At 43.9% G+C, this 11,863-nt stretch overlaps 1 long non-coding RNA gene across 7 annotated transcripts; it reads right to left on the bottom strand.

Moving 5' to 3' along the window:
• Positions 1 to 4,726: 4,726 nt before the first annotated feature.
• On the bottom strand, positions 4,727 to 11,557 carry LOC127919515 (uncharacterized). 7 transcript variants are annotated; one of them, XR_008103192.1, is made up of 5 exons: positions 11,342 to 11,557; positions 11,104 to 11,303; positions 5,830 to 5,869; positions 5,671 to 5,710; positions 4,727 to 4,778 (listed from the first exon to the last, which is right to left on the bottom strand). It is a non-coding gene; the product is annotated as an uncharacterized LOC127919515 (long non-coding RNA). The 7 variants fall into 7 exon arrangements; XR_008103191.1 differs by lacking the exon at positions 5,671 to 5,710 and adding an exon at positions 5,593 to 5,632; XR_008103193.1 differs by lacking the exon at positions 5,671 to 5,710 and adding an exon at positions 5,553 to 5,592.
• Positions 11,558 to 11,863: the final 306 nt, after the last annotated feature.

Genomic DNA, 11,863 nt, shown 5'->3' with positions numbered 1-11,863 from the left:
GCATCATTCTGTCAAGGGAAATATAGTATTATTTCTAACAAAGGTATCTACATATATTTCAGGATGTTGTGTATCTCTGGAAACATTACAGTTTTGAAATCATAGCTTTTCCACAAAGCTGTCTCTTGGCACAACCCGGGTATGGGGTGGTTGAGCTACGTGGACAGGGTAAATTAAGCTGTCTACACATTTCTGTACTCAATGAAATATTACTACCTTTTAAAACCATGTCTATCTTTATTTCCCACAATTCAACACAATCACTTTTTCTCTTCTAATATTGTAAGCATCTTTTAAAAGCTTAAAAACAACCTTTCAAAAACAACACTTTTAACGTAATCCAGGCCCTGTTACCTCATATCTCAGAGATAATGCCTTGCATGACACTGGGGAAGAAAACACTTACATTGGCTCAACTTCCCCCATGGCCATTGGCTCAACTTCCCCCATGGCCATTGGCTCAACTTCCCCCATGGCCATTGGCTCAACTTCCCCCATGGCCATTGGCTCAACTTCCCCATGGCCATTGGCCTAACTTCCCATGGCCATTGGCCCAACTTCCCCATGACCATTGGCTCATCTCCCCCATGGCCATTGGCCTAACTTCCCCATGACCATTGGCCCAACTTCCCCATGGCCATTGGCTCAACCTCCATGGCCATTGGCTCAACTTCCCCATGGGCCATTCAACTTCCCCATGGACATTGGCCTAACTTCCCCATGGCCATTGGCTCAACTTCCCCCATGGCCATTGGCTAACTTCCCCATGGCCATTGGCTCAACTTCCCCCATGGCCATTGGTCAACTTCCCATGGCCATTGGCTCTAACTTCCCCCATGGCCATTGGCTCAACTTCCCCATGGCCATTGGCTCAACTTCCCCCATGACCATTGGCTCAACTTCCCCCATGACCATTGGCTCAACTTCTCCCCATGGCCATTGGCTCAACTTCTCCCCATGGCCATTGGCTCAACTTCCCCATGGCCATTGGCTCAACTTCCCCATGGCCATTGGCTCAACTTCCCCCATGGCCATTGGCTCAATCTTCCCTCTATGGCCATTGGCCTATCTTCCTATGGCCATTGGCTCAACTTCATGGCCATTGGCTAGCTAGCATAATATGCTAACATTAACTACTGTACCTAGCTAAACATTTGGCTATGGCCTGGCAGTATGGGATTATAGAGAATGAATCAAATTGTTTCCTAGTCATCTTGCTATGTAGTTATCTAGCAGTGGCCATCTGGCTAGTTTCAACAAAAGCTTTCTACAAAATAGCAACAGAGCAGTCATCCAGCTCGCAAGCAAACATTGGAATCTAGACAATAAACTACACTGAAAAAAAAATATAAATGCAACATGCAACAATTCCAAAGATTTACAGTTCATATAAGGAAATCAGTCAATTTAGATGGATTCATTAGACACTAAATCTATGGATGTCACATGACTGGGAATACAGACATGCATCTCTTAGTCACAGATACCTTAACAAAAAAGGTAGGGACGTGGATCAGAAAACCAGTCAGTATCTGGTGTGACCATTTGCTCCTCATGCAGCGCGACATCTCCTTCGCATGGAGTTGATCAGGCTGTTGATTGTGGCCTGTGGAATGTTGTCCCACTCCTCTTCAATGACTGTGCGAGTTACTGGATATTGGCGGGAACTGGAACACGCTGTCGTACACATCGATCCAGAGCATCCCAAACATGCTCAATGGGTGACATGTCAGGTGAATATGCAGGCCATGGAAGAACTGGGACATTTTCAGTTTCCAGGAATTGTGTCCAGATCCTTGTGACATGGGCTGTGCATTATCATGCTGAAACATGAGGTGGTGGCTGTGGATGAATGGCACGGGGCGATGGGCCTCAGGATCTCGTTACAGTTATATCTCTGTGCATTCAAATTGCCATTGATGAAATGCAACCGTGTTCTCAGTTCGTAGCTTATGCCTGCCCATACCATAACCCCACCGCCACCATGGAGCACTCTGTCTACAACGTTGACATGAGCAAATTGCTCACATCACAACACCACACACGCTGTCTGCCTGCCATCTACCCGGTACAGTTGAAACAGGGATTCGTCTGTGAAGAGCACACTTCTCCAAAGTGCCAGTGGCCATCGAAGATGGTCGGGCACGACACCAAACTGCAGTCAGTTCAAGACCCTGGTGAGGATCGTCGAGCACGCAGATGAGTTTTCCTGAGATGGTTTCTGACAGTTTGTGCAGAAATTCTTCGGGTTTCTACTCAAACCTACTCCTCAGTTTCATCAGCTGTCTGGGTGGCTGGTCTCAGACGATCCCGTTGTAAGTGAAGAAGCAGGAAGTGGAGGTCCTGGCTGGCGTGCGTTACATTGTGAGGCCAGTTGGACGTACTGCCAAATTCTAAAACGACGCTGAGGCGGCTTATGGAAGAAAAATGAACATTCAATTCTCTGGCAACAACTCTGGTGGACATTCCTGCAGTCAGCATGCCAACTCCCTCAAAACTTGAGACATCTGTAATACATTTTAGAATGGCCTTTACGCTGTTTAATCAGCGTCTTGATATGCCACACCTGTCAGGTGGATGGATTATCTTGGCAAAATGAGAAAATGCTCACTGACAGGACGTAAATAAAGTTCTGCACAATTTGAGCTTTTTGTGCGTATGGAACATTTCTGAATCTTATTTCAGTTCATGAAACATGTGATCAGCACCTTATATGCAGTAGTACTGGGGATCTATTCAGTTATACCTTTATATGCAGTAGTACTGGGGGGATCTGGTCTGGTTATACCTTATATGCAGTAGAGTACTTGGGGGACGGTTAAAGTTATACCTTATATGCAGTAGTACTGGGGGACGGTCTGAGTTATACCTTATATGCAGTAGTACTGGGGAAGGTCTGAGTTATACCTTATATGCAGTAGCACTGGGGGACGGTCTGAAGTTATACCTTATATGCAGTAGTAATGGGGACGGTCTAAAGTTATACCTTATATGCAGTAGCAATTGGGGGACCTAAAGTTATATCTTATATGCAGTAGTACTGGGGGACGGTCTGAAGTTATACCTTATATGCAGTAGTACTGGGGGATCTAAGTCTGAAGTTATACCTTTATGCAGTAGTACTGGGGGACGGCCTAAGTTATACCTTATATGCAGTAGTACTGGGGGACGGTCTGAAGTTATACCTTATATACAGTAGTACTGGGGGATCTGTCTGAAGTTTATACCTATATGCAGTAGTACTGGGGGACGGTCTAAAGTTATACTTATATGCAGTAGTACTGGGGGATCTGGTCTAAAGTTATACCTTATATGCAGTAGTAACTGGGGGACAGTCTTAAAGTTATACCTTATATGCAGTAGTACTGGGGGACTGGTCTGAAGTTATACCTTATATGCAGTAGTACTGGGGGATCGGTCTGAAGTTAAAGCAGTAGTACTGGGGGACGGTCTGAAGTTATACCTTATATGCAGTAGTACTGGGGGACGGTCTGAAGCCATACCTTATATGCAGTAGTACTGGGGATCTGGTCTAAAGTTATACCTTTATATGCAGTAGTACTGGGGGATCGGTCTAAAGTTATACCTTTATATGCAGTAGTACTGGGGGACGGTCTGAAGTTATACCTTTATATGCAGTAGTACTGGGGGACGGTCTGAAAGTTATACCTTTATGCAGTAGTACTGGGGGACGGTCTGAAGTTATACCTATATGCAGTAGTACTGGGGGATTCTGTCTGAAGTTATACCTTATATGCAGTAGTACTGGGGGACTGTCTAAAGTTATACCTATATGCAGTAGTACTGGGGGGACGGTCTGAAGTTATACCTTATATGCAGTAGTACTGGGGGACGGTCTAAAGTTATACCTTATATGCAGTAGTACTGGGGGACGGTCTGAAGTTATACCTTATATGCAGTAGTACTGGGGGCGGTCTAAAGTTATACCTTATATGCAGTAGTACTGGGGGACGGTCTAAAGTTATACACTATATGCAGTAGTACTGGGGGACGGTCTGAAGTTATAATCTATATGCAGTAGTACTGGGGGACGGTCTGAAGTTATACTTATATGCAGTAGTACTGGGGGCGGTCTAAAGTTATACCTTATATGCAGTAGTACTGGGGGATCTATTCTGAAGTTATACCTTATATGCAGTAGTACTGGAAGTTATACCTATATGCAGTAGTACTGGGGACGGTCTGAAGTTATAATCTTATATGCAGTAGTACTGGGGGACGGTCTGAAGTTATACCTTATATGCAGTAGTACTGGGGGATCTGTCTGAAGTTATACCTATATGCAGTAGTACTGGGGGCGGTCTAAAGTTATACCTTATATGCAGTAGTACTGGGGGACTGGTCTGAAGTTATAATCTTATATGCAGTAGTACTGGGGGGATCTGGTCTGAAGTTATACCTTTATATGCAGTAGTACTGGGGGACGGTCTGAAAGTTATACCTTATATGCAGTAGTACGGGGTCGGTCTGAAGTTATAATCTATATGCAGTAGTACTGGGGGACGGTCTAAAGTTATACCTTATATGCAGTAGTACTGGGGGACGGTCTGAAGTTATACCTTATATGCAGTAGTACTGGGGGACGGTCTGAAAGTTATACCTTATATGCAGTAGTACTGGGGGACGGTCTGAAGTTATACCTATATGCAGTAGTACTGGGGACGGTCTAAAGTTATACCTTATATGCAGTAGTACTGGGGGCGGTCTGAAGTTATACCTTATATGCAGTAGTACTGGGGGACGGTCTAAAGTTATACCTTATATGCAGTAGTACTGGAGGGCATCTCTGAAGTTATACCTTATATGCAGTAGTACTGGTGGGCGGTCTAAAGTTATACCTTATATGCAGTAGTACTGGGGGACGGTGTAAAGTTTATACCTTATATGCAGTAGTACGGGGGGTGGTCTAAAGTTATACCTTATATGCAGTAGTACTGGAGGGCGTTCTGAAGCGCACCTTATATGCAGTAGTGCATGGTGGGCGGTCTAAAGTTATACCTTATATGCAGTAGTACTGGGGATCGGTGTAAAGTTATACCTTATATGCAGTAGTACGGGGGGCGGTCTAAAGTTATACCTTATATGCAGTAGTACTGGGGGACGGTCTGAAGTTATACCTTATATACAGTAGTACTGGGGGGATCTTGGTCTGAAGTTATACCTTATATGCAGTAGTACTGGGGGACGGTCTAAAGTTATACCTTATATGCAGTAGTACTGGGGGATCTAAAGCTATACCTATATGCAGTAGTACTTGGGGACTGGGGAGATACTTATGCAGTAGTACTGGGGGATCTGGTCTATTATATCTTATATGCAGTAGTACTGGGGGATCTGGTCTGAAGTTATACCTTATATGCAGTAGTACCTTGGGGGATCGGTCTGAAGTTATACCTTATATACAGTAGTACTGGGGATCTATCTGAAGTTATACCTTTATATGCAGTAGTACTGGGGGATCTGGTCTAAAGCAGTTATCTAAAGTTATACCTTATATGCAGTAGTACTGGGGGATCGGTCTGAAGTTATACCTTATATGCAGTAGTACTGGGGGACGGTCTGAAGTTATACCTTATATGCAGTAGTACTGGGGGACGGTCTGAAGTTATACCTTATATGCAGTAGTACTGGGACGGTCTGAAGTTATACCTTATATGCAGTAGTACTGGGGGACGGTCTGAAGTTATACCTTATATGCAGTAGTACTGGGGGACGGTCTAAAGTTATACCTTATATGCAGATACTGGGGGGACTGTCTGAAGTTACAGTCTTATATGCAGTAGTACTGGGGGAGGTCTGAAGTTATACCTTATATGCAGTAGTACTGGGGGGCGGTCTAAAGTTATACCTTATATGCAGTAGTACTGGGGGATCTGTCTAAAGTTATACCTTATATGCAGTAGTACTGGGGGACTTGGTCCCAGTAGTACTCAATGTCTGGATACCTTATATGCAGTAGTACTGGGGACGGTCTGAAGTTATACCTTATATGCAGTAGTACTGGGGGATCTGTCCAGTTATACCTTATATGCAGTAGTACTGGGGGATCTGTCCAGTTATACCTTATATGCAGTAGTACTGGGGGCTTAGTCTAAAGCTATACACCTTATATGCAGTAGTACTGGGGGATCTGGTCTAAAAGTTATGACCTTATATGCAGTAGTACTAGGACGGTCTGAAGTTATACCTTATATGCAGTAGTACTGGGGGACGGTCTGAAGTTACACCTTATATGCAGTAGTACTGGGGGGCTGTCTAAAGCTATACCTTATATGCAGTAGTACTGGGGGGATCTGGGTCTGAAGTTATACCTTATATGCAGTAGTAATTGGGGGACGGTCTGAAGTTATACCTTATATGCAGTAGTACTGGGGGACGGTCTGAAGTTATACCTTATATGCAGTAGTACTGGGGGATCTAAGTCTGAAGTTATACCTTATATGCAGTAGGTAATTGGGGGACTGGGTCTAAAGTTATACCTTATATGCAGTAGTACTGGGGGACGGTCTGAAGTTATACCTTATATGCAGTAGTACTGGGGACGGTCTGAAGTTATACCTTATATGCAGTAGTACTGGGGGACGGTCTGAAGTTATACCTTATATGCAGTAGTACTGGGGGATCTGGTCTAAAGTTATAATCTTATATGCAGTAGTACTGGGGGCGGTCTGAAGTTATACCTTATATGCAGTAGTACTGGGGGACGGTCTAAAGCCATACCTTATATGCAGTAGTACTGGAGGCGTTTGAAGTTATACCTTATATGCAGTAGTACTGGTGGGCGGTCTAAAGTTATACCTTATATGCAGTAGTACTGGGGGACGGTGTAAAGTTATACCTTATATGAGTAGTGAATGGGGGCGGTCTAAAAGTTATACCTTATATGCAGTAGTACTGGAGGGCGTCTCTGAAGTTATACCTTATATGCAGTAGTACTGGTGGGCGGTCTAAAGTTATACCTTATATGCAGTAGTACTGGGGACGGTGTAGTTATACCTTATACGCATGTAGAATGGGGAAGGCCCTTAAAGTTATACCTTATATGCAGTAGTACTGGGGGACGGTCTAAAGTTATACCCATATGCAGTAGTACTGGGGGCGGTCTAAAAGTTATACCTTATATGCAGTAGTACTGGGGGAAGGTCTAAAGTTATACCTTATATGCAGTAGTACGGGGGACGGTCTAAAGTTATGACCTATATGCAGTAGTACTTTGTAGACGGTCTGTATTATATCTTATATGCAGTAGTAATTGGGGGACGGTCTGAAGTTATACCTTATATGCAGTAGTACTGGGGGCGGTCTAAAGTTATACCTTATATGCAGTAGTACTGGGGGACGGTCTAAAGTTATACCTTATATGCAGTAGTACTGGGGGACGGTCTGAAGTTATACCTTATATGCAGTAGTACTGGGGGACGGTCTGAAGTTATACCTTATATGCAGTAGTACTGGGGGACGGTCTGAAGTTATACCTTATATGCAGTAGTACTGGGGACGGTCTGAAGTTATACCTTATATGCAGTAGTACTGGGGGCGGTCTAAAGTTATACCTTATATGCAGTAGTACTGGGGGACTGGTCTGAAGTTATACCTTATATGCAGTAGTACTGGGGACGGTCTGAAGTTATACCTTATATGCAGTAGTACTGGGGGACGGTCTGAAGTTATACCTTATATGCAGTAGTACTGGGGGCGGTCTAAAGTTATACCTTATATGCAGTAGTACTGGGGGATCTGGTCTGAAGTTATACCTTATATGCAGTAGTACTGGGGACGGTCTGAAGTTATACCTTATATGCAGTAGTACTGGGGGACGGTCTGCTATACCCCATATGCAGTAGTACTGGGGGACGGTCTGAAGTTATACCTTATATGCAGTAGTACTGGGGGACGCAGTAGTGCTACGGTCTAAGTTATACTTTATATGCAGTAGTACTGGGGACGGTCTGAAGTTATACCTTATATGCAGTAGTACTGGGGACGGTCTGAAGTTATACCTTATATGCAATAGTACTGGGGACGGTCTAAGTTATACCTTATATGCAGTAGTACTGGGGGACAGTCTGAGATTATACCTTATATGCAGTAGTACGGGGACGGTCTAAAGTTATACCTTATATGCAGTAGTACTGGGGGACGGTCTGAAGTTATACCTTATATGCAGTAGTACTGGGGATCTATCTAAAGTTACACCTTATATGCAGTAGTACTGGAGGGCGTTCTGAAGTTATACCTTATATGCAGTAGTACTGGTGGGCGGTCTAAAGTTATACCTTATATGCAGTAGTACTGGGGGACGGTGTAAAGTTATACCTTATATGCAGTAGTACGGGGGACGGTCTAAAGTTATACCTTATATGCAGTAGTACTGGAGGGGCGTTCTGAAGTTATACCTTATATGCAGTAGTACTGGTGGGCGGTCTAAAGTTATACCTTATATGCAGTAGTACTGGGGACGGTGTAAAGTTATACCTTATATGCAGTAGTACGGGGGGCGGTCTAAGTTATACCTTATATGCAGTAGTACTGGGGGACGGTCTAAAGTTATACCTTATATGCAGTAGTACGGGGCGGTCTAAGGATTATACCTTATATGCAGTATAATGGGGAAGGTCTGTAGTTATACCTTATATGCAGTAGTACGGGGACGGTCTAAGTTATACCTTATATGCAGTAGTACTGGGGACGGTCTAAAGTTATACCTTATATGCAGTAGTACTGGGGGACGGTCTGAAGTTATACCTTATATGCAGTAGTACTGGGGGGCGGTCTATGCAGTAGTACTGGGGGACGGTCTAAAGTTATACCTTATATGCAGTAGTACTGGGGAACGGTCTGAAGTTATACCTTATATGCAGTAGTACTGGGGGGCGGTCTGAAGTTATACATTATATGCAGCAGTACTGGGGACGGTCTGAAGTTATACCTTATATGCAGTAGTACTGGGGGACGGTCTAAAGTTACACCTTATATGCAGTAGTACTTTAAGGGTAGTCTAAAGTTATACCTTATATGCAGTAGTACTGGGGGACGGTGCTGAAGTTATACCTTATATGCAGTAGTACTGGACGGTCTAAAGTTATACCCTTATGCAGTAGTACTGGGGACGGTCTGAAGTTATACCTTATATGCAGTAGTACTGGGGACGGTCTGAAAGTTATAATCTATATGCAGTATTACTGGGGGATCTAGTCTAAAGTCATACACCTTATATGCAGTAGTACTGGGGGCGGTCTAAAGTTATACATATATGCAGTAGTACTGGGGGACGGTCTGAAGTTATACCTTATATGCAGTAGTACTGGGGGACGGTCTGGGGTATACATATATGCAGTAGTACTGGGGGACCGGTCTGAAGTTATACCTTATATGCAGTAGTACTGGGGGACAGTCTGAAGTTATACCTTATATGCAGTAGTACTGGGGGACGGTCTGAAGTTATACCTTATATGCAGTAGTACTGGGGACGGTCTGAAGTTATACCTTATATGCAGTAGTACTGGGGACGGTCTGAAGTTATACCTTATATGCAGTAGTACTGGGGGCGGTCTAAAGATTATACCTTATATGCAGTAGTACTGGGGACGGTCTAAAGTTATACCTTATATGCAGTAGTACTGGGGGACGGTCTGAAGTTATACCTTATATGCAGTAGTACTGGGGGACGGTCTGAAGTTATACCTTATATCCAGTAGTACTGGGGGCGGTCTGAAGTTATACCTTATATGCAGTAGTACTGGGGGATCGGTCTGAAGTTATACCTTATATGCAGCCCCAGTAGTACTTGGGGACGGTCTGGGAAGTTATACCTTATATGCAGTAGTACTGGGGACGGTCTGAAGTTATACCTTATATGCAGTAGTACTGGGGGACGGTCTGAAGTTATACCTTATATGCAGTAGTACTGGGGGACGGTCTAAAGTTATACCTTATATGCAGTAGTACTGGGGGACAGTCTGAAGTTATACCTTATATGCAGTAGTACTGGGGGACGGTCTGAGTTATACCTTATATGCAGTAGTACTGGGGGATCTGTGTAAAGTTATACCTTATATGCAGTAGTACTGGGGTCGGTCTAAAGTTATACCTTATATGCAGTAGTACTGGAGGGCGTTCTGAAGTTATACCTTATATACAGTAGTACTGGTGGGCGGTCTAAAGTTATACCTTATATGCAGTAGTACTGGGGGGACGGTCTAAAGTTATACCTTATATGCAGTAGTACTGGGGGACGGTCTGAAGTTATACCTTATATGCAGTAGTACTGGGGGCGGTCTAAAGTTATACCTTATATGCAGTAGTACTGGGGGCGGTCTGAAGTTATACCTTATATGCAGTAGTACTGGGGGACGGTCTAAAGTTATACCTTATATGCAGTAGTACTGGAGGCGTTCTGAAGTTATACCTTATATGCAGTAGTACTGGTGGGCGGTCTAAAGTTATACCTTATATGCAGTAGTACTGGGGACGGTGTAAAGTTATACCTTATATGCAGTAGTACAGGGGGCGGTCTAAAGTTATACCTTATATGCAGTAGTACTGGAGGGCGTTCTGAAGTTATACATTATATGCAGTAGTACTGGTGGGCGGTCTAAAGTTATACCTTATATGCAGTAGTACTGGGGACGGTGTAAAGTTATACCTTATATGCAGTAGCACTGGGGGCGGTCTAAAGTTATACCTTATATGCAGTAGTACTGGGGGACGGTCTGAAGTTATACCTTATATGCAGTAGTACTGGGGACGGTCTGAGATTATACCTTATATGCAGTAGTACTGGGGGACGGTCTGAATTTATACCTTATATGCAGTAGTACTGGGGGACGGTCTAAAGTTATACCTTATATGCAGTAGTACTGGGGGATCTGGTCTGAAGTTATACCTTATATGCAGTAGTACTGGGGGACGGTCTGAAGTTATACCTTATATGCAGTAGTACGGGGGGCGGTCTAAAGTTATACCTTATATGCAGTAGTACTGGGGGAAGGTCTGAAGTTATACCTTATATGCAGTAGTACTGGGGGACGGTCTAAGTTATACCTTATATGCAGTAGTACTGGGGGCGGTCTGAAGTTATACCTTATATGCAGTAGTACTGGGGGACGGTCTAAAGTTATACCTTATATGCAGTAGTACTGGAGGGCGTTCTGAAGTTATACCTTATATGCAGTAGTACTGGTGGGCGGTCTAAAGTTATACCTTATATGCAGTAGTACTGGTGGGCGGTCTAAAGTTATACCTTATATGCAGTAGTACTGGGGGACGGTGTAAAGTTATACCTTATATGCAGTAGTACGGGGGCGGTCTAAAGTTATACCTTATATGCAGTAGTACTGGAGGGCGTTCTGAAGTTATACCTTATATGCAGTAGTACTGGTGGGCGGTCTAAAGTTATACCTTATATGCAGTAGTACTGGGGGACGGTGTAAAGTTATACCTTATATGCAGTAGTACGGGGGGCGGTCTAAAGTTATACCTTATATGCAGTAGTACTGGGGGACGGTCTGAAGTTATACCTTATATGCAGTAGTACGGGGGGGACGATTCTGAAGTTATACCTTATATGCAGTAGTACTGGGGACGGTCTCAAGTTATACCTTATACGCAGTAGTACTGGGGACGGTCTAAAGTTATACCTTATATCGCAGTAGTACTGGGGACGGTCTGAAGTTATACCTTATATGCAGTAGTACTGGGGGACGGTCTAAGTTATACCTTATATGCAGTAGTACGGGCGGTCTAAAGTTATACCTTATATGCAGTAGTACTGGGGGAAGGTCTAAAGTTATACCTTATATGCAGTAGGCACGGGGGGGACGGTCTAAAGTTATACCTTATA

This window comes from Oncorhynchus keta, unplaced genomic scaffold (genome assembly GCF_023373465.1).
Source record: "Oncorhynchus keta strain PuntledgeMale-10-30-2019 unplaced genomic scaffold, Oket_V2 Un_contig_16862_pilon_pilon, whole genome shotgun sequence".
Classification (NCBI taxonomy): domain Eukaryota; kingdom Metazoa; phylum Chordata; class Actinopteri; order Salmoniformes; family Salmonidae; genus Oncorhynchus; species Oncorhynchus keta.
Note: the sequence above shows the minus strand (reverse complement) of the source record. Positions and strands in the feature narration are given on the sequence as shown.